The sequence below is a fragment of the Passer domesticus genome, chromosome 3, assembly GCF_036417665.1.
Source record: "Passer domesticus isolate bPasDom1 chromosome 3, bPasDom1.hap1, whole genome shotgun sequence".
In the NCBI taxonomy this organism is placed as follows: Eukaryota; Metazoa; Chordata; class Aves; order Passeriformes; family Passeridae; genus Passer; species Passer domesticus.
The window spans coordinates 106964540-106987030 of record NC_087476.1 but is presented as its reverse complement, the minus strand read 5'-3'; the positions used below and the strand labels follow the sequence as shown (position 1 = coordinate 106987030).

Genomic DNA, 22491 nt, shown 5'->3' with positions numbered 1-22491 from the left:
CACAGTAATAGCACAAAAAACTTAAAACTTTGAGGGCATCAACAATTTAAATTTGTACTTATGGAGATCAACATGAACTACTGCAGTAGGAACGCCAAAAAACACTCAAACTTGGTATTTTCCCCCAAATGCCTACTTTGAGCCAGAGATCACAATACGCACATGCTTAATGACTTTTCTGAATCCATTAGCAAAGGAGCAGACAGATAACTGAAGAGATTCATAACCACAATCAAAACAAGTGTTTTTAAGGGAGTGTATTACACCAGAAAACAAAACGTATTTCGGATAAGTCTAAGATACTCTATTCAACAGCAATTTTCTTATGGTGTAGAGCATAAGGGATTCCACAGCTGAGCACTTGCAAAGAAAGGCTCGTCAAAATGATACAAAAACGAACAGAGAGATTACTTGACAGAAGGGGGAAAAAATGGAAGAACTACGTTTAGCCTAGAAGCTCAAATGTGACTGCATTTCCTAATTAGAGCAGAAAGGAGCAGAACAAACATCTCATGAATCTAAACATGTCCAAGAGGAGATGTGTTGTTGCTGTTGAGAGGAGTTGTTTGCATTTTTTTATCTCAGGAACTTTTCACTTTGCTTATCATCCCCCACAATCCACAGGCCCTCTTGGTTCTTTAAAAAATGTTCATGCATTTGCTTTCTAAGTAGGGCAGCAAAAAGTACAGCCTTAATGTCTTCTCCAATGTGTACTTAGAGCAAGACAAAGAAGCAGAACAGAAAGGTAGATGAGGACCATCAGGCCACTGAAACCTCGGAAGTACATCAGGGATGTTCTTCAGACAAACTAACTGCACTGTGGCAGGGAATCCAGGAAAGCAGTGCCACATGGAAAATACTGCATGGAACCCAACCAAAGTCTCAGGATAAACAGCAAAGACCAAAACAGGTAGCAAAAGGCTAGTGTATGCATATGAATATAAAAGGGTAGGGAATCTAAAATGGGAGAAAGCAGAATTTTGAAACAAGAAGAAACAGGAACCAGGGGATCCAGCTAGGCTGCTCAAGACACGAGGTCATGAAGAGGCAAGAAAAACACCAGACTGGAAGGCTGCAAATTAAAGGAGAAAGTTGAATTAAAACCAGTGCATTTATGTACATGCACACAAATATACAATCTTAACTACTACTGTTGTGGGCATTTACATCCTTGTTCAGGTCTTGGGAGAAAATTAATTTCTGGTACAGGCTACCAAAATCAATGTGCCTAAAGACACATAAAATGCTTCTGAAAACTGAACAGGACAAAACAAAAAAAATGGAAGTAACTGTTTTCAGTTCATGAATTGAATAAGTGTAATGTTTATAAGGAGCCTTACTATGCATTTAGATGCACATGCTAAGTCATAAACAAGTTATCTAAATGGAGTAGCCTAAAAAATATTTGGAAATCAGACAAAAAGTGAATAAACTTCAGCTTAATTTTTCTTTGAAACAGTTACTGCTAAAATAAAAGTGTTCAGAATACTTACCTATCCAGGACGGGATCTTGGACATCTAAAAAGGCAGAAAAATGTAGTAAATGACAATGTAAAAATTACAAGATTATTCAACATTTTCCATATAGTATTTAAGTAAAGTATTTTAAAAAGTAGTTACCTGCTACTGATGTGTTGAATATTCATCTTCACAGAAGAATCCAAAATTCTTGTAAGATTTCAAAGGATGTTGGTAGGGAGGGGGTTTTTCAATACAAATAAGCAACTGAATTGCTCATGCCAACATTCCTGTTTGCACTGCTGTGACCCGGACAAACACAAAGATGGTGCTCTATATGAAAGCTTTGATCTTCAAACATTAACAGGAATGATTTGGTCTCAGGAGCAGGCATTTTTTATCATATTCCATAAGCAGCAGCACAAGAAGGTTGCTTACTTGTCCACAAAAACAATCAGAATGTGTATATGCTTTATAGACAGGAGATAAGCCCTGAAACAGAAGCACTAAGTAGGCTGAATACTCTTCTTGCTTAAGAAGCAAGGATTGTTTAATAGGCAGGCAGCAAGTGAAATGGAGGGTCTAGAGCTATATCCACATTCATGTGCTCAGAAAAAAAGCAGGGAGTGAAGCACAGCTATGAGACATCATCAAGAAAAGGGAAAGAAACTGGATACACATTTTCATCTGTACAGTTTTAATGCATTTTAACTGATTTTAACAGCAGATGAGGAAGCATTCTAAAGAATACTTAAAAATATTCTTTGTGATTAAGTGCACTAACAGAAAATTACTGAAAAAGATCACTATAATTATACACCTTATTCATTAAAATCACACAGCACTTACACTTTATAGTTTTAAATTATACTAATCTGTAAAGACCAAAGCCAGTGTAAAACTCCAAAGATGTAATTTCATCGCTGACAGAAAAGTTCATTTATACAAGTGCATCTGTAGAATAACAAGGCTCTGACACAACATAAGACTGTAAATTTAAAAACCATATTGTAGTATCAGTATTTCTTGCCAGATATATACTTAGCACACCTCACAAAAAGGCAGAGTATCTGCTCATATACACTATATCAGCACATTTAGATACCAGTGGCACATGGTTTGTTGAAGAAATGCATTTTTTGTAGAGTCAACACTCCACAAGAGATTTACTTGGCACCTATGTCCAGTGTAAAACATGCCTTCCCCAGCTGCATCTTTGTATCACTACCACGCTGCTGGAACTCTGCTCTCTCTCAAGCTGCACCAGTAGAAAAAGAAGCTGAAATACTACAGATACTTTGAATACCCTTATTATTTTAGAAGAGTCTTGAAATTTTCTTAAATGGTGTTACAAGGCTATGAGTTAATTCCTAGTTGAACAGGCACAAAATCATAACTTGTTGACAGAAATAATTACAGACAGAAGTCCAAAATCTACTAACAGAAGGTTGACCCAATTCTGAATACTGCAGAAATGCCAGTTTCCTAGAGAAAAGTCAAAACACATCACTAAAGGAGTTGATATGACAAGTAATATGTTCCTTCAAGAACAAAAATGGGTCTTGCAATTTTCTACTAAGTATTCTTTTTCCTTTCAGCAGCTGTGCCTTTTTACTAGGTAAGAATAACCTCTTAGTGGACTTTAGTCATTATATCTTCTGTAAATTTTGTTTTAAAAAAAAAGGTATTTCCTGATTTTTTTCCCCTGGCAGTTATTTCAAATACTAATCACTTTCATCTTAAGATCAGTTTTGTACATGCTGCTCCAAGGTACAATAGTTGAGGCAATTATCTTGACAAGCTTCCTTTTAGTGAAAGACATGAAGATCTGTAGATAGAAAATAAAAAAGGAAATTAGCAATTAGCAAAATTAGTAACAGATTTTTAATTCTTATCTGCATTTGTTTATACAAAATAGCTTGTACACAGACATCATACTGCAAAGCAGTTCTTCAGCATATATTAGTAGAGCACTGTTTCTAGGTCTAATTATGCTTAACTTTTCTGCATGGTGTGCATCTTTTTGTAAATAGTTCAGAGAGCTAAATTACAGCATCAGCCCTCAATTAAGTTTTCTGCTTTTATAAAAGCAGAAAATGTATTTAAATGTCAGCAGGCCACAATTTCATCCTACGACTAATCTCAAATTTAGTTCTCCAAAGAGGGTGGGGTGTGTATGAGTCACTACAAATGAAAATTAATCCCTGGACAGTTTAAAACATTAGGTTCTTTCTACAGCCAGGCAGTTAATTCAACAAGGGGCAAGAGTGGTCTCCTGATCTGTTTAGTACATGTACAGGAGTAGTTGTCCAAGATTTGATACCTTCTGCAGCAGCATACAAAATCAATGTAAGATGTTCATCCTTGTAAATTGCCTTAAATATGCAAACCACCTTGTTACAGCACTGGCTGTTCCAGCTCTGCACTAGATGTTCCTGCATTTGTGTTGTTGATGCAAAGGCACCTCCTGGGGTGCTGGCAACGCACTGTATGTTGTGCTCCTTGCATCTGCTCCTGCTCCTTCTACACTCCTAATTACCACTGTTAGCAAAAGCAAGGAACTTCAGCGGCCAAGTGAAAGAGTCCAAGCCACGTCAGCTGGGGACCAGATAATGCCTCATGCATTATCAAGATTCCCAACTTCCATTTTAAATTACACAAAAAGCTGTTTTCCACCATACCCTACCATAACTTAAAAGAATGGGAGTATTAAAGATGGAAGCAGCTGGCAGTTCACATTTAGGAAGAGCCTACACATAAGACCCTTCGCCCTGTTCCACAAACACAGAAAATGCTTCACTGTCTTTTCTCATTCTTCTCCATAACACCAAAATTAATATTGATGACAATTACCTGTTGCAGAGAATTCTTCCTCCTCCTTCAAGCTCATTTTCCATGTATTGTCACTTGCACAAAGCTTTAACAGTGAAGAACTGCTTGGTGAAAAGAAGTTTGATTTGGTTGGGTGGTTTTTTTTAATGATCATTGTTTAACAAATTACTAGGGCTTTGGCTGGCAGAGGTTCGTATTCTTCATCAAAAAACAGCAGGCAAGTAGTCAAACTAAAAATGATGGCATGTGTTTTCAAGGCTCTAAAAATTTCTGCATGAATAGAACATGCCACATAGACACATCTACAGTAGTTTAAAATAAGTTTCACACAAAGCCCAGGAAGCTTTAAGTCACTTTAATATTTGAATTTCTGAATTAAATGTTGGTCGCAAAAATATGGAAGATCTCACCTATTTGTAATTTATACATTTTATCTGGAACTTAGAGAATTAAACACTGAAAGGAGTTTACCAGAGCACTGATGAGAGACGTACACAAAGTTTCTGCAGACACCACAAAAAATATGGCTTAAAAGAAGAGCAAGAGCAAGATTTCAGTGCAAAAAAGCAGCAAGAAAAATACTTTAATCGACCCTGTTCAGAAATGAATATACTTCTATTTGGCCTTTTTTGTTAAATTCTGTGAGAAGAAGGAAAAAGAACCTCAAAAACCCTGGAACAAACAACACAGTAACATTGCTGTCAGTCCAAGAGGAGTCTATGAATCAAGAAAAATCCGTCACTGATTATCTTCTATTTAACAGGAATATCCAATTTATACACTGCAAAAGGAAACTTGTAAAGGAAATGTTCTAGATCATCAGGGAATTTGGCATTTGTGTTTTGACTTGGAGTAAGTAAGTAATCTTTTAGGCTTTTTATTGCAGGCAGTGAACAAAACTGCCTAAAATTTAAATATCCAAATATGGTTACCTGAAAGCAAGACTTAACTGAAGAACTGGTAATAGTGCAGACTAACTGCCAAAATTTAGAAAGTACTATTTAAAAGAACTTGGTGACTTCTGTACTGTTTTATACAAACCAGCTACTAAGTACCTGCCTTGCTTGAAAGTATTCCAGGCAGAGAGAGTGCAACTCTCCTAAATAGTTCCTCCTCCAATTAGCAGTTCTCCATCACAAGACTTCTACTCAAAGAAGATAAATCCACCTCTGAGATTCTTACATTCATACTAATGCCAAGTTAGATTTTGCAATGCAAAAATTAAGTGAAGCCAAGAAATTAGAAGGCTTGTGGAAGTTCAAGAAACTTATCAGCAGTGACACTTTCACTGCTGACCCCAAATTCTCAGCTTGTCTTCTAAGATCATGTCCTAAAGAAGGAATTAAAGAAATACATAAAAATTCATGTGAGGTGACACTCCCCTCACATTCAGTAAGATCAAAAATTAAACATCTCCTAGCAGTGAGCTAGACTACAGTTGCCAATCTTGCATTATGTTTTCAGGTCACCAACAAGTCCAGTCTATCCTGAAGCTAGGATAGTATGACAGTGGTTTAAGATCCAAGACTTCCAAGCTGAATCCAGCTCAAATGATAATTCATTGAGCCATGAGGACTACACTACAATTTTCACCACCTCAGCTCTGCTTATGTTTCATTCATTGATGTAACCAAAGCCTGTGACATTTCATAGCTATTACCTTGGCTATCCAAAAATCCAATATATTTTCTGGCACTGGACTGTCAAATCTGGACATCTTGCTACCCTTTGGTGTGAGCCTACAGTCATCCACATGTGCAATAGAAAGAATTAAAGAGGGTACAAATTCTCACAGGTTATACAGAAAAGTCATGGATTAAAGTAAAGTAAATAATTAAGGAAGGAAAAGACAGGAAAACAGAGAATCAGCAATAATGGTAGCAGGTAAGTAGCACAGACAAGCAGTGAGACAGTAAAGGACTTAGGGATTCCACTGGTATGTAAGAGTTGCACTTCTCCAAGTAAAACTTGCCATCAAAATCAGTAACTATTATTATGAACACATCTCTAATAGCTAGAACTAGCAACATATATTGAACTCAGAGAATGGCACAAGTCATGAAAGAAATCTGTTTTGGTATTTCTTAACCAAATCAGTCTTTCAATGGTCTATATGCAAAAGAATGAACAGTAGCCTTATGGAAGAGTATCCACCACTTTTGCTTTAATTCTTTAGTCAACGAGCAATGAGATGCATATTGCAGCAATATATTATAGTTATTTTCTCCTGGACCCCTGAAGATATAGCTATAAAACCAAGCCGTGAAATTTATGAACTGACCTGAGATGTTGGTATTTAGATTATCTTGGGTGCAATCACACAGTGCATGCAGGACAACAAGAGCAATCAGTGTCTCTGTCAGTCCCAGTCAGCCTGGGTTCTTGCAAGGCAGGCCCTGCTTGACCAACCTCATCTCCTTCTATGGCAACGTGTCCCACTGAGCAGATGAAGGCAAGGTTGTGGATGTCATCTACTGCACTTCAGGAAAGCCTTTGACACTTGTGTCCCAGTTCTTGGAGGAACTGTCTGTACATGGCTCAGGTGGGCCAGGATTTCACTGGGTAAAAAAATTTCCTGGACGGCCAAGCCAAGAGTGGTGGTGAATGGTGTAGCAATCAGCTGGAGGCCTGACACCAGCTCCCCAGGGCTCAGTTTTGGGGCAGGTCATATTTAATATCTTTGTCAATGATCTGGACAAGAGGATCGAGGGTACTCTCAGTCATTTTGCAGATGACACTATGGGAGTTGTGTTCTGCTGGAGGGTAGGAAGGCTCTGCAAATATGGACAGGCTGGTGGTATGAGTTCAACAAGGTGAAGTGCCAGGTCCTGCCCTGGGGTCAGAAGCCCAGACAGCACCACAGGCTGGGGGGAAAGTAGCTGGAATGTGTCCCAGTAGAAAATGACATTGTGGTGTTGACTGACAGCAGCTGAACATGAGCCAGTGTGTATCCAGGTGGCCAAGAAGGCCAATGGCATGCTGGCTAGATCAAGAATAGTGTGGCCAGCAGAACCAGGAAGCTCATTCTTCCCCTGTACTTGGCACTGGTGACACCTCAAAACTTATATCCAGTTCTGGGTCTCTCACTTCAAAAAGGACATTGAGGTTCTGGAGCAAGTCCAGAGAAGGTTTGGAACCTACATCCCATAAGAAGCAGCTGAAGGAGCTGGGGATGTTTAGCTGGGGATAAAGGAGTTTCAGAGGGGAGTTTATCTCACTGTGTATTTGGGATTAAAAAGAAATCTTACAATTACATTTAATTCACACATTGCTGTCCAACCAATTTAAGGTTTCCTTTAAATAGGTAGAGGCAATTTCCATTCACTGGCAGGCACAATTTCAAAGAGACCACAACTATCTAGCATAATACATCCACAACTCCCTAGCATCTCTGCTACAATTCCAACCAGCAGTTTAAAACTGGTGAAGCAGGCCAGTCAACATACTATTCCATTCCACCTTTAAGTTTGGAAACTTCCATTTAAATACATAAACTATGTTCTTCCCTACATCTGCAAATCATCATCCCTAGAAATGTTACAGTAACTTTTTTTGGATACATGCAGATACATTTATTGTAAAGGCTACCAAAACTCTGATAAACAACTGAACTTGTATCAGTGCTCAGCTTTTATGTAAGATCTTTAAGGGGAAACCATAAAGGTAAAAAAAGACAGGTCTTACAGCTCTTGTTAATATTTTAACTCAATACATCACCTGAATACTAATCAACAGCAAACATCAAGGAAGGCTGTAAGCATTTTATATAGAGAAAAGAGAGCATGTCAGGAAAAAGAAATCATGAACAAAACCAAACACAGCTTCTTTTAACCTATCTTGGAAAGAAGATTTTAAGTTTTAAATGTGTTAAAAAGCAGCCTAAACTTTTAATCCTGCCTCTGAATAAAATACTCTGTGACCTTCAGTACTGAAGGAACTCAAAAAAAGATTAATACCTAATTCTTCAACATATTTAAATTGCAGACATCAGAGATAATGAACCAAGGCAAAGGGGATTGGTGGATTTGGGATTACAGTAGAGATCAAGTCAGGTTAAAGCTGTTACAGCATTCTGGCATCGCTTCTTTCAAGTATGTCGAGTGTTATAATTCCATTTGCCACAATAAAAAAAAAATCTTATTTTAAAAACAAACAAACAAATAAAAAAAACCCAAACAAAAACAAAATACCACCAACTTATTTTAAGTAAGTGGTGATTCCTTAGAAGACTCTTCCCTCTTGCACATATATCAGGTTCTACCACACTCCCTTTCTGGACATAGGAGGCAAGAAAGAATGTCCAAGTCTCAGGAAAAGCCCACAGTTTACTCCTTAGTCACCATCTAATCCAGTCATGTCTCTGCTCAAGCTTCATCAGTCATTTTAAGGGAAGCCACTTGTCCCTGGCTGGCAGTTGGCCAGTAACTTCTGCTACACTTTATTTAAATCCTTCACTGTCCACGGGTCTCCTCCAGTGTGAGATATTAATGGCTTAAGGCCATCACAGTCAAGTAACTATTCTAGGATATCACAGGGAAGCCCTAAACCAATGAAGCGCAAAGCAAAACCAACATTAGTGATGGCTCTTGTTGCCAAAGCCTCTACCAGAGAGAAAAAAGGATCAAGAGTGTAATTTATAAGAGGATTCAGCCTTTAATACACCATTTGGCTTTTTTAAGGGAAACATAACAATAAAAAGTGCATCTAGTCAAACAGTATAAAACCACTTTTTAAAATTTTCGTATTTTGAATTTCAAGTGTTCGGGACTGAAAAGCAATCTATGAAGTCTGTACACTTACAGCAAGGACTATATGATATATCTTCATATATGTCAATCCCATAGCATTCCCTATCTGAACTCCATTACACTTGCTCAGCTTCCAGCAAAAATCTAGACTTACATGATCTTGAAGGTATGATTAAGTAGTTGGTTTAATCATAGATCTCTACATGCAGACGCAAACACTAATTACTCACCTGCAGTGTCTCCCAGAAAAAAAAGTCACCCAAGACAGAATGAGACATACAGACCCAGCAGAAACAACGAAGAGCAGTTTGCTAAATTGCTGAATAAGAAAGAATGACCAAGGATAAAAGCAATTTTACTGCAAAGTCCTTTTCCTGAATTTGGAGGACAAAAGAAGCCATGAAGTCAGAGCGCAGACTGATAATATCATTTACTAGGTATGTATGTATTCCCCCAAATCATCTCACCAACTCTGATGTAGACATAATAAAAACCTAAAGGATAACTAGATTACTACAAACTTAACTCAATTGTCCCATCTGTAACATGTGAGACTATTCACTGTTCCATGTTATGATCTCCATAATAGAGCTTGCAGTATGTCAGATAATAAAAAGTGCTAGAAACAAACATAGTGAGTTTTTAAAACTAGGTAAGGCAGAGAATAGATTGTGCCACATTTAGAAAATAACAAATTAATCTTGTTATTTGAAGGAGAAAAGCAAAACCTCACATGTATGAGAAACCACAGAAAACAGTAAGAGCTCTCACTGTAAAAACATTGCAATCTGTAAATAAAACTTGAGAGAAAACAGTGACAGGAACAAAAGTGTTACCTTTATGAGCTAAGGTACATTTCACAATTTCATTTTTGGCAGTTCCTAGCTGCCATTCTTTAGCAGCAACAACCCAAGCTGCTTACCCAATCACTTCAAAGCTCACATTTCTCGAGCTTGCATCATTCTGAAAAATTCTCAGAACCTTGCAATTTTAAGTGCATAAATAATGAACTCTCAAAAAGCCAAGGAAAGGAGTTTCCCAGAAGGATTCTGAAGCAACACAATCTTTAGTAGGGAAAGAATAAAATTCTGCCACCACTAAATGAAGTTCTGATGCAATTAACACAATGCTGTGAGAAACAACTGCTCACTCTGAATATTTAAAAAGGTTTATTAAACCTTGACAAAAATACAACAAAAGGACTATATAAGGAAAAACTGTGCTGGGAAATAGGAAGGCTTTGGGATTAACAGTTTGCTCCCCCACTGCTTCTGAAGGAGTCAGAGAAAAATTTACAAGATAGTAATTTATTTGTTCCACTTAGGTTAATATACGGGTTTCACCTACAAAACTTCTTTCTACGTTTACAACACAAAGTGAAGTTTATTCAATTCCCTCAGCTAATGAGCAAACCATGGCAACTGGTCCCTTTGGGCTTTAAAGACAATCCCAGTAAAGTTTCTCAATTAATCCAGCCCATGGCCCCATGTGCTGTTACATGGACTAACCCCACACTAGTAAAAATGAAACCAAGACCACACCATGCAGAACATTTGTGATCCGAGTACAAAACAAGACAGAAAATGCAAACGACTGCAAAAGAATAGACACACCAATGACAAGTTACAAACAGCCCCCCTCCCCAACCTGAAACAAACCACAAATCTTTATGCATAACAAAGTAGAGCTGAAGAGCTTCAGAGAGCATTTCAAAGAAGGCGGCTTTGGAAGCATACAGTGCAAAAGCTTCTCTAAAGAGTATGGGAGAAAACACAAAATGGGACTGAAGACTTCATAAAGTGACTGATGTGTCCTGGGATTTTCAGAGTTAAGAGCCAACATCTCAACAAAGAAATTACATTAACTTACATTTAATAAGCTACTAAAGAGAAATAAAAAACCAAAGCATATCACAAGTGATCTTGTTTTTTGGGACAATGATGGATATAAACCGGATATCAGACACTTACAATCACCAATTTAATAACTTCATTAGTAGGAAGGACTTTTTCCCTCTTTGTTGGTGAATATGAACACAGAAAATCCAAGCAACTACAAAAAGTAAATTGTGTCGTGATAGAAAGACTTCAAATTTGGAAAAGTAAACTAACACAGAGAACAGAAGAACAGAACAAAACTTCATTGAAAACCTTAGGCCAAAACATGAAAGCATCACCAAGAACCTGGAGGAACTACAGAGTCCTACAGTTTTCACCAGAAATTAAGATTATACTCAAGCTGTTATTTAGCATATTATACTCTCTCAAATGAAGAAAAGACAAAACTACCCAGAAGAGTCAAAACACTAATCTTTTGAAGGTAAAATACTTAGTAGGTAATTAAGCTCTTTCAGCTTCTCTCCTGCTCCACAACAATTTGAAGATAAATCAAATTTTCCCCAGAAAACAGACAAGGCTCCAAACTTCCACTTCAACACAAAGCAGTAATGACCTCATCACTCGCTGACCTACATATAAACAGGTACAGAACAATTACTTTACAAGAAGATATTAACTTGACCTAAAGCCATATTGAAATATAATTTGCTATCTATATTCTCATGAGGCTGCTTTTAATTAGGCCAATTTAATTCTCAGCATTTCCAGCGATTATAGATTGAAAAAAAACCAAACTAGGGTGTTTCAGCAAGCAGCTCTACAGACTAATCCCTGTAAAAACTCTACCAAGTTAACTGGTATTTCAATATCCCTCCAAAATTAACAGTCAAAGACTTAGACTCTGTAATACTTCCAAGTCAAGCACTCTTGCTGCTGGAATGATGAGGAGTGTGAAATACAGGCTTTCTTTTCTCTGCATTGTTTTTCAACCATGTCTAGTAGATTGTGGAAATCAGAGTCACTTAAGGTATAGGACTTGCTTGCAAATTTAAACTTCTTTTTGAGTAACCTTCAAAAACCCAAAGGCTATCAATATCTGTAGAATCAAAAGTTACCTCTTAAAAATATGAGTTGTGATACTCCAAATACAAGAAATTAGTAAATTAAAGGATGGCTCAGTCTTCTGAAGTTTCTGAACCTCTGGATGGGCTTGTACAAAGAAGACATTTAACTGCAAAAGCCTGAACTCTACAGGTAGGAAAAAACCCAATAACCATTAGATCAGTTTCCTACTATTACACTTCAGCAATGCAGCGAGCATTAGAAAGGAGTAAGAACACTTCTCTTTGCAGAGGGTTTTTTTCCAGAAAGCAGAAAAGGAGCTACAGCAGTCACAGAACCCCAAGAAAAGAAAAAAATCTCCTCTCTAATTTCTGCAAGAAATGGCTACAGATTCTTGTGCTTGATTAGGCTGAGACAAATATGAAGAATAAGAATTTAGCTAGAAATGAAATGTAGTATGTTGTCCTGACATCAAGTGATGAACATACAAACTACTATATTTGTTAATATGTAATTCTCTAACTAGTTATATATATTCATTAATGTCCTATAATTAATGTATTTCTTCCTCTTGTTGCTAGCAAAGGTCCCTTGCCACAAACTGTTAACAAACTTGAGCAAGGAAAGTATGGAAGGTCACTATCAGTTGGAAAGTAAGTTCAGATGGCCTTCTTTTTTTAGGGAAGTTTAGACAGTAGATTCACTGCAAGTGGTATTTATAAAGGGCAAAGAAAATAGCAAAGATACATTAACAGATTATACCTCATCATATAACAGTATTAGGATACTTAATGTAAAAGACTCTACTGCAGTTCAACATAATTCCCTACTCACAGAAACAGTGAGGTTAGAAACAGTCAAGAACAACATGACCTGCACATCTTTCTCTACCAATTGATTTTCCTAAGTTTTTAGATTTCAACAGTGTATTCAGTCCTGTGTTACTGCAAAGGGAAAGGCTTAGGAACAGTTGCACAGGTATTATAAATTAATCTGAAAAGGCCTGAAGCAAAACAACAAGATGATGAAGCTCTACTGCATACAACAGTTTAGTGCCAGTTTTAACAAACACCCTTGAGCAGGGAAGTGTAAGTACCAATTCAGAAAGCATTAGTAATTCACAAGGCTCTATACAAGGGGTTAGAACAGAGTCAGTAAAGTCACACAGAGTCAGGAAAGTCAGCATCCAGCACTGCACAGAAACAGGCTGCACAAGTAGATGCTGTCACCAGCCTTTCTTCCCATGTAAGAAACTTATAAACAGTTCAATACCGCTTAGGAAATCATAAAGGGAAATCTAAGTTTGAAAGGAGATAAATGCCTTACTGCCCAATGGCCGCCCAACAAGAAGAGAGGAAGAGGAAACAGGATGATTAAAAAAAAGATCACAAAGCAGGCCAAATGTCATTCAGGCTCCATCACAAAAGAGGCTGAAGAACATTGTGAAGAACTGTGAAAATGACACAAATGACCTCAAAAGAGAAAGACAGTTCAAAAACGGGATTTGATTTCACAAACTGACACGAACAAAAAACAATCAAGGAGGCAAAGATGCAGGACTGAGCAAGATGTGCAAATAAAGGAAGAAGCAGGTTGTGCTGAAGGGGAATTGTTGCATAGAAACAGAACCTGAAATATAAAGATTGTTTGTATTCTCAACCTGTTAGCACTAATCTAGTTTTGTCTTTTGCTTTTTCATTAAAGGAAAATAACTTAATCAGAACTTGCAGCTGTCAGCTAATAAATGGAGACATTTTAACAAGTTCTGGTTTAGTTTATGCTATTCAAGGATTCACAAAGAATAAAAATTAATCATATGGTTTGAAAACAGGCCCTACCAACACTATGATCCAAAACAGAGGGATCAAGTCCACTGTAATTATCAAGAAATTTACAAAACATTAAACAGGTCTTTTTGGCATTACCAGCTTCCATTCTAAAATGAATACTTAATTTCCAGCACTCAAGAATTTTCCACAAATTAGAAATTGGTGTTCTGAAGACGCATTATAAATTTCCAAAGTCTTCCAATTATCACAGATTCACCAATAAAATGAAAGCAAAATTAAACATAATAAAACACAAAAACCCCAAACAAACAAACAACACAACAAACCAACAACATAAATGCTTTCAATTAGGGCTTCCCTGGTATGGAGTATTTGAAACCTTCAAACAAGTTTTCTTTTTATGACATGTGTCATAGACAAAGTACTGACTATTTGTAGTCATAACACTGAGGTGATGTCCATTCAGGAGTTTGTTATATTAAGTAATATTTAAATGCTATTTAGAAGAATATTTTAGGTTACGTTCTTCAGGACAGGAACTGGCTTACTTCTCACATACAGGAATGCAAATATTGAGTATCACTTTTGCTACAAGCTAGTAATAGGGTACTCAAAGGATTAAATTAGAAGTCCAAACCAATTTCAGTAGCTTATAAACATTCATGTCAAATGTTTGAAGAATTGTCCAAAAGCTCATTACCAGAATAGGTCTAAGATATCCAAACTACAGATTCATAGCACTTGCTAAAGGTTGCTTAATCTTGATAGAACTCAAAGCTTATTAATTGCTGTAATTGACAACACAACCATAAACAGCTGTCCTGAAGAGCCATAAATTTTCTTTTGTAGTAAATGTACATAAAGTTGTAAATGTACATAAAAGCAAGCATAAGAGTACACACAATGCAGCACTAGAAAAATTACTGGTATTTATAGGGTCTACAGGTTCCAAAAGAAGTCCAGTAGCTGCACCCCTGCAGAGCCCCAGGGACTTCCAGTAATAATTACCAGTTGCTCACAATCAACAATCCAGTCCACAGCGCCATGCAAAGACTGACTCAATTGCGCATGTAATCCACAGAACCACAGGCCACCATTTTCCTGCTATTCACCATCTTATCTCTATATGTGCCATACTTTCGAAAATTTGCCATTTGCAAGCATTAAAGGCAGTATATAATGCAGATACATTTGCATACTAGTCTGTAATACAAACTGCAAATCAAAGAACACTTGTAATTTTAAACAAAGTGTTTTAGCAGCTCTTTGTTAAACACTGGATAACAAGGTTTGACTTGACACAACATTTAAAGCACTGCACAGATGCTACACAATATCTCCAAGAAAATAGATAAAACTACTAGTAAAACCCATCCTTTCTTTAAAACCATTTTTTCTGGAATCTTTAGTTGTTCTGCCCCCTGCTATAGAGCAGTACACTATTACTACCTCATTACATAAAAATGCCTACATCTAAACCCACCATCTTCTCATTCTGCTCCGTTTTAGACCCCTTTACTCACAAGACTTGTTTTCTCACCACAAAAGGGCATCTGGCCACCTTTTAACTCACCACCCCATTTTTTCAAGGCCTCTCAAAAGAGAATTTTTCAGAACTGACCTTTGGCAAAACTCAGCTGCACCAACACTGGAACTGCACTATAACATTCAAGAGTACACAAGATTCAAACTTACTAACCTTTCATATTTTACTAATTACGTTTATCTGTTTTTTCAATGCATTGTCTGAAAACAAACAAACAAATAAAAACCCTAACACCAGTGGTACTTACTGCAAGTGCCTTAGTCTTATTAATAAAATAAATAGTGTTTTGAATAAAATATCTCAGGAAAACTAACACTGCTTTAATAAGAATTACTGGAAAAATTTCTTAAGTGGCAAACAGGTATTTTACTTGATACCTCTGAGAAGAAGTTATTAGAGTGCCAAGACAGTCTACTTTAGTAAAATATAAAAATCAAGTCTATTTATTCATCTGACATTTTTATTACTGCTCCTTCGAAGTTCTACTATTGATCATAGATTTTTTTATAGACTTGTTAGCAGATCTACATGCAATCAAGTTTTAATCTAAAAAAAAATCTGTGAAGTGTCACTTTAGCATTATCAACAAAACCGACCCATGGCTGCTCAAATACCACAGTGCTAAGCCTGTTAGCAGTGGCTCAATACTAAATTAAACTTCCCAAGGGAACATCTTATATACACAAGATTGAGAAGCTGTTCAGCCATCGTGCCTGCAAAGTACATGAGCTCTCCTTCACAAGCTCAGGCCTGAAGCATAGCCATGGAGTTTATTGAAAAAGAAACCCAATAACAAACCAAACCAAAGAACTCCTTTTAAAGTCCTCTCTGCCAGCCATAGTGTCATTCATCAGAGGGAATTCAATAGACTTTTTTCAACTTCAGTGATGCTATTCAGAACCTACACAGTCAGCAGTGAAACAACAGTTGGTTTTGTTCTCTATCACTTATTACTAAAAAACCCCAAAGCATCTGATAAATGCACACAGAGGAGAAACTCACAGGGTAACAACAGAGAAGAGGTAGAAAAAAAGTCCTGTAGTTTCCAGCTGATGAAAATAAGGGGTAAAAAATCTCCACATTTGTCACAAATACATAAGAGGAAGAAAAAGTGCCATAACATTTAAAGATGACACTGGGATTGTATTCTAGCGGGAATCACAGCTGAATCCACTTTTCCAGTAGCTTGGTTTCTTCCCAGAACATATCAACCCTGGACTTCATTTCCTCCTATCTGTTGTCCCATTCCTTACTCTCCTGCCCCTCCCAAATTCTGACTGAGTTGCTTCTGTAAATGTCTTACTACATTTTTAAAATTCCTACCTTACCTAAGTTAGGAACTATTGTAACTTTAAGCTGACTCAGGTTTCAGTTCTGTGCCTTAAGTTTGCTTAAAAATGTTCATCAAAACAGACTTTGCAAATATTCACTGACACAACCTGTTTACAGCTCGAAAACCAAGATTTTTATTGGCAGATCATAAGAAATGCTGCCTTTAATCCAGCACATTAAACGGGTTTCCAAGACTTCTTTAATGTAGTTAAAGATTATTTATATCACTAGATTTCTTCCTTAATTGTGGAAGGGAGTATCAACAGCAGGGCCAAATGACTGTCGAGTTACAAGTGAGTCAGATATAGTCTCCAGCCTGTTTTGTATCATCAACAGAGTTCTGCCCAAACAGTTAAAGTGCTTGTAGCAACATATAAAACAGTCTATATGAAAAAAGTCTGATAAAAAGTATAGCCATCAAATTAAAATTTTCAAGCTACACAAAAAGTCAAAATTAAGAAGAAATGATGCTCCAGAAATGACTTCACTTGAAAGACGGGGGTTTTATTCTTAGACACACCTGAAATTTAAAAAAAACCCAACTCTCCATAGACTTCTGCCACTCAAATTATGTATGTAAGACCTGAATGGAAAGACAAGACATAATTTAAGCTTAGCCCTCAATATTACTAAATACATTATTTCATCCAGTGACCAAAAAAATCTAGCTACATCACTGCATTGCATGCACAAATTCTATACCAAGTAGAATATACTGCTGCTAGTCCTGGACTTTCCCAGAATACCTGAACTGGTATATCAAAAGATTTATCTATTACAGATTAAAAGATGTTGGTGCATGTCCAAGACTTTCCCACTTTGTTCAGCACATTAAGGCAATCTCTGTAGCTGATCTTTCTGACACTGCTGGTGTCAAGATTACTTGAGGCCTCTGACAACTAAGAAACAGAGTAGCTTTTGCAAGATATTAAAGGCCTATCTCCAGCTCTAATCTCTAAAAGCAGTCACTTTAAGCAGCGAAAATGCTGTTACAAAGATGCTGGAAGAAGGCAGCCAGTAACTACTGAACACCATCACATGCCCTACGCCAAATGGACAACGCACAGCACATTTTCTAGTGGCTGCATTTTAACTCCAAATCACAAGACCCCTAAATTTGTAACACTTAATTTGATTTAAACTTAATTTATTTTCAAAGCTATAAACACACGTTGCCAGTACCACATACTAATGCTAACTTCTAAACAATAACAAGGACCTAGGATAAGTTTATTACCATGCCATGACCTTGACCTGTTCCATTTGCAGAACAAGGGCAATATTTACCAGCTTCACAAGAGCACAGCAAGTTAAATTCTTAAATTCAAGTCTTTGGGAAAGAACGAACATATTTAAGTAATTTATATAATCATGTCAGCCAATAAAATTCTAACTGTTTCAGGAGTTCCAACTTTTCTATATTTTAATTAACATGGGCCTGTGAGTCAAACAAGATGCTTATTTTCTAATGGCATCCTGCTCAGAGGTTCCAGCTGGGTAATCTTTGAGCACAACACCTTTTACTCCTCTTTTGATGCTGACATATTCCTGTCATCATTCCTTCCCCACCACCTCAATTTTTACTCCCCCATCCTCGCAGTGCTCACTCCTCCAGCAGCAGAAGACTTAGATCATGACAAGGACATCACACAGTAGCACCCTCTCTGTTTCTACTGATTCTGGCAAAGAAATAACATGTAGGAAGTATGGAAACAGCCAGTCCCCTTTACCCCATGGTCCTTCTGTAAGGAACACATAGGAATAAACAAGGTCAGGAAAACAGAAAAACGAACAGTCCAGAAGAACACAACAATGGAAAACTGGAAAACGTGTCACTATATTAATTGGGTGCTAATGAACAAAGAACTGTTCTTATTTTTCACTAATTTTTCTCTCAATTACAACTTGAAAAATGATATTACACAGAGCAGGGAAAACAGGCATGGCAAGGAAGAAGACGGGCAAGGAAATCGAGAGCAAACCGCTTTCAACAAGTCACATATTAGCTCACATTACAAAAATGGTTTTCCATGAAAACAATTTTTCATCATCATTTCATATAGCTGAACCAAAATCTTCAGAATAATGGAATCAGTTAGGTTGGAAAAGACCTATGAGATCACTGAGTCCAACCTACAGAACTTTATCCTCAACTACCACTCAGATTTAAAATGTTTTAGGAGAGGATACAGTTTTCTGTAGTGAAACACATCTAAATACAGGCAGCAAAAATGGGGAGGGAAAGCAAAGCAATTCTTCAAACTAGAAGAATAAAAATCATAGCAATGTTGAAAAATCTTATGCAAGATTAATTTATGAATTACAGTAGAACACTATTAAGTACACGTACAATTAAAAAAGCTATTTCTTCTGTAACACTGCCAGGTAAGCACCAATTCAGCACCCAGATTAAGGGGCTGGACTATCTCTTTAGAAGGAAAGGATGGAGCCAGGACCCAACCAATGTGTGCCAGTATCTGAAGGGAGGGTTCCAGAAGGTTGACCAGGCTCTGCATGGTAGTGCCGAGCAACAGGACAAGAGCAATGGGCAGAAGCTGATGCACAGAAGTTCCACCTGAACACAAGGAAGAATTTTTTACTGTGTAGTGACCTTGCACTGGAACAGATCACCCAGAGAGGGTGTGGCGTCTCCCTCCCCAGAGATATTTCAAAACCATCTGGGCACAAACCTGCGCAACACGCTCCAGGACGACCCTGCTTGAGCAGGGAGGCTGAACCAGGTGACCCATTGTGGCACCTTCCAACCTGACCCATTCTGTGAGGAAGTAGAAGCAGAAAAAGAGAAATGGTTTGGCACAAAAATGTGCATTTCTGCCTCATCTCGTTTCCTCGGAAATACCAGAATTACTGAATTCTCTTTTTCTGGCACTGATAGACAGAAGACAATCCCATCTACTTTAAGATATGAACAAACCCCACAATGTAGGTGTTATTAATCCACTCCCTTAAAATTTTCCTTTCACCTGCTAAGCCAGATGCCTTAGGTGGTGAATATACTGAAGCTTCTGAGGTATGCCCACCACAGACTATTTTCCCTTCAACTACTCAACTGTCATTCTCCCTGTTGTTAAATTAACAGTTAAACCATACAAAAACAGAATTCTACTTCTACCACAGGAATGGTGAAAAAATATAATTACTTTTAAAAAGTCTTCTTCCCTCTCCACCAACAGGCTCTATCTTCCTGTTTAGGAATAACTAGCTTTTTGTTCAGCTAATAACCAAAGCATGTAACACCCTCCCCGCTAAATAGTAAAGAATTGTTTAAGATGGTCTTTGGGTGTTGTTTTTTTGTTTTATTGCAAAAAACAAAAACTGTTTAGGAGGTTCTTTACTCCAGTAATTTAGAACCAGTGTTAGATCACTTCCAGCTGGAGAAAATGCACCAGAGGCACTAATATTCAAGTGAAGTGAGTCAAAACAACTGAATAAGAGACTAGTTAAGATGGATGGACGATATAATATGTTTTGAGTGATTTCTGTAGAATTCTGCGGCTTCTGTGCTACATCTATGAAGTTGAAGAACTGGATATGAACCAGAACACAGACCATCCCAAGAAGACAGAATTTACCTAAAACTATGATTATTTCATATCTTTATCTGTGCTGTTTACCTTTTCCTAGAAAACACTACTCATAGGAAAAACTTGCTAAGTCAACTCTGACAAAAATAGCTTATCAACATTACTTCCAGCATTATGTAATGGACTCGTCATCGTATGCTCTGACAGATTATTTTAGAACTGGTTATACCTAAACATCCAGAAGAACATTCTTTGACTCACTAGATGTTTTGGTTTTATCTTAAGCTACCTACTACAAACACAACAATACATTCACCACTTTTTCACCATTACTGTCAGCTTTCTCATTCTGCAAGAACATAAAAAAATGTTGCTCTAGACTGTGAAAAAAGAATTTCTCTAATACCATAAGGGTTGAAACAAGATGTACTCCATTAAAACAGAACTCTTTAAATGAAAACATCCCCTGATTAATGATTAAAAAAAAAGGCAAATTAAATGCTGGCTGTGTTTTTTTGGTTTTTTGTTAATGCATAGTTTTATACTGATTTTCAGACTAAAAGGCACCTAAGATCAGGTAGTACCAGAACCAGTGTAGTGATACAGCTACAGTAGTTCTCTGCTTACTTGAGAAAACAAGTACTTTTACTGGCAGAGATAACATTCATAACTTAACACCTTTTTTCCCCAGTATATGCATTTCCACACTGCAATGCATCATACACAAACACTATTCAGGAAGCAATCAAGTAATGATCAACATAATTACACCATCAAAAGATCACAGGAAAGCTTTATTACAACAGAATGGATGAAAAATAATCAAAGGTAGTAATACATGAAAGCTAAGTTTGTTGAAGGTCACTGACACGCACATGGGCATCACAGTTCAATAATATTTCTTTCCTTTTATATATGTTAGTCTATCACATCTGGCAGGTCTTTGAGAACAAAATTTTCACAGAAGATCCAGCTGCTGGCAGGATGAGCACAACTATTGTGTGGAAAATTATCACTGTTCATGATGATCTATACATTCAAAGTAATTACCAGTACTGCAACCATGGCATAAGTGATAATAATTTCTTTAAGCCTCAAATTCATTAATACCTTTTTCTCAAATGATGAACTTTTCTTTCCTGCCCCAGTCCTGATGTGCTCCCAACTGAAACCAAAGCTTTATACACTTCAAAGCACTTCTCCAAATGCACATCTATTAAAGCATACACACAAAACCAGCCTGAGCATGGCACATTAGTTTCTGCCACAACTTTATTTTTTAAAGGAAAGACTGCAATGCCTGCTTAAAAACAAAAGGAAACCCATTTGTGACTTCCAGGCCCTGTGAGGTCTAATGTGCAATGTGAAAACCAGCTGGCCTCGCTCTGAAAGGGTTAAAAACAGCAACCAAAAAATTTAAACTACTTGTATTTCTCCAGCGGTAAAACCAAAATATTGCCAGGTCTTCCTGCAGCCAGGCCACTGGATAATTTAGGCTAAAATAAATGTTTACTAAAAAACAGGGCGTTGATTTCTTGGCAGCGGTGAAAAGCAGGAGACACGCCTAGTGTCGACGTAAAATACTACAGGACTCCATACTGTATCTCCAGGTTAATTTTCCGGCAGAAAAGAAGAAATTTAAACCCGTCATGACTGAAAAACCAGAGCGACTCTGGCACACACTCCCACACCTGGGCACACGGCACTCCGGCAGCCTCAGACCCCGAGCACCCATCCCGGGCGAGGCTTTCCGCCCCGGCGCAGGCACAGCGCACATTATCCCGTCCGCTGGGCTACGTGCATTACAGCTTTCCGGTCCGCGCACCAACAGCACAGCGCTGCTGCTGCTGCACCGGGGGCGGGGGGAGAACCCCGCGGAGCTGCGAAACAACCCCCGCACGGCAGCGCCGCCCAAATCGCCGGGGTCTCGTGTGGAGAAGGCTCCGGGCGCCCATGGTGCCTCCGCGGAGCGGACGAGGCGCAGCACGGGCGACGCGAATGCCCGGAGCGCGGGGAGGGTCGGGTGGGGGTGAGGTGAGAGGGTGCCGGCGAAGGGAAGGGCCGAGCCCGACAAGCGCTGCCAAGGCGGCGGAGGGAGGAGGCGGAGAGCCAGCGGGGTTCCGTGGGCGGCGGAGGAGAGCGGGGGATGCGCCCGCCGCCGGGGAGAGCCGGGAAGGAAGCCCACGGAGGCGCTCGCCCGCGGGAGGACGTGGACGGCCCGGGGGCGGGAGGAGCCGGGTCAGGGGCAGGGCAGCGCCGAGGCGGAGCGGCGGTGGGGCCGCGGGGGTGGGGGACACGGCCCGGTCTGGAATATTCCAGCGGGGCGGGAGCGGGGAGGGG

General features: G+C 38.3%; 1 protein-coding gene and 1 long non-coding RNA gene across 2 annotated transcripts in view; both read right to left on the bottom strand.

Moving 5' to 3' along the window:
- Window positions 1–22491, bottom strand: part of PPP3R1 (protein phosphatase 3 regulatory subunit B, alpha) — a 38720-nt gene that overhangs the window by 16019 nt on the left and 210 nt on the right. The window lies entirely within an intron of this gene.
- LOC135297407 (uncharacterized) lies at window positions 656–22438 on the bottom strand. Its single transcript, XR_010359416.1, has 2 exons — window positions 1494–22438; window positions 656–1072 (listed from the first exon to the last, which is right to left on the bottom strand). It is a non-coding gene; the product is annotated as an uncharacterized LOC135297407 (long non-coding RNA).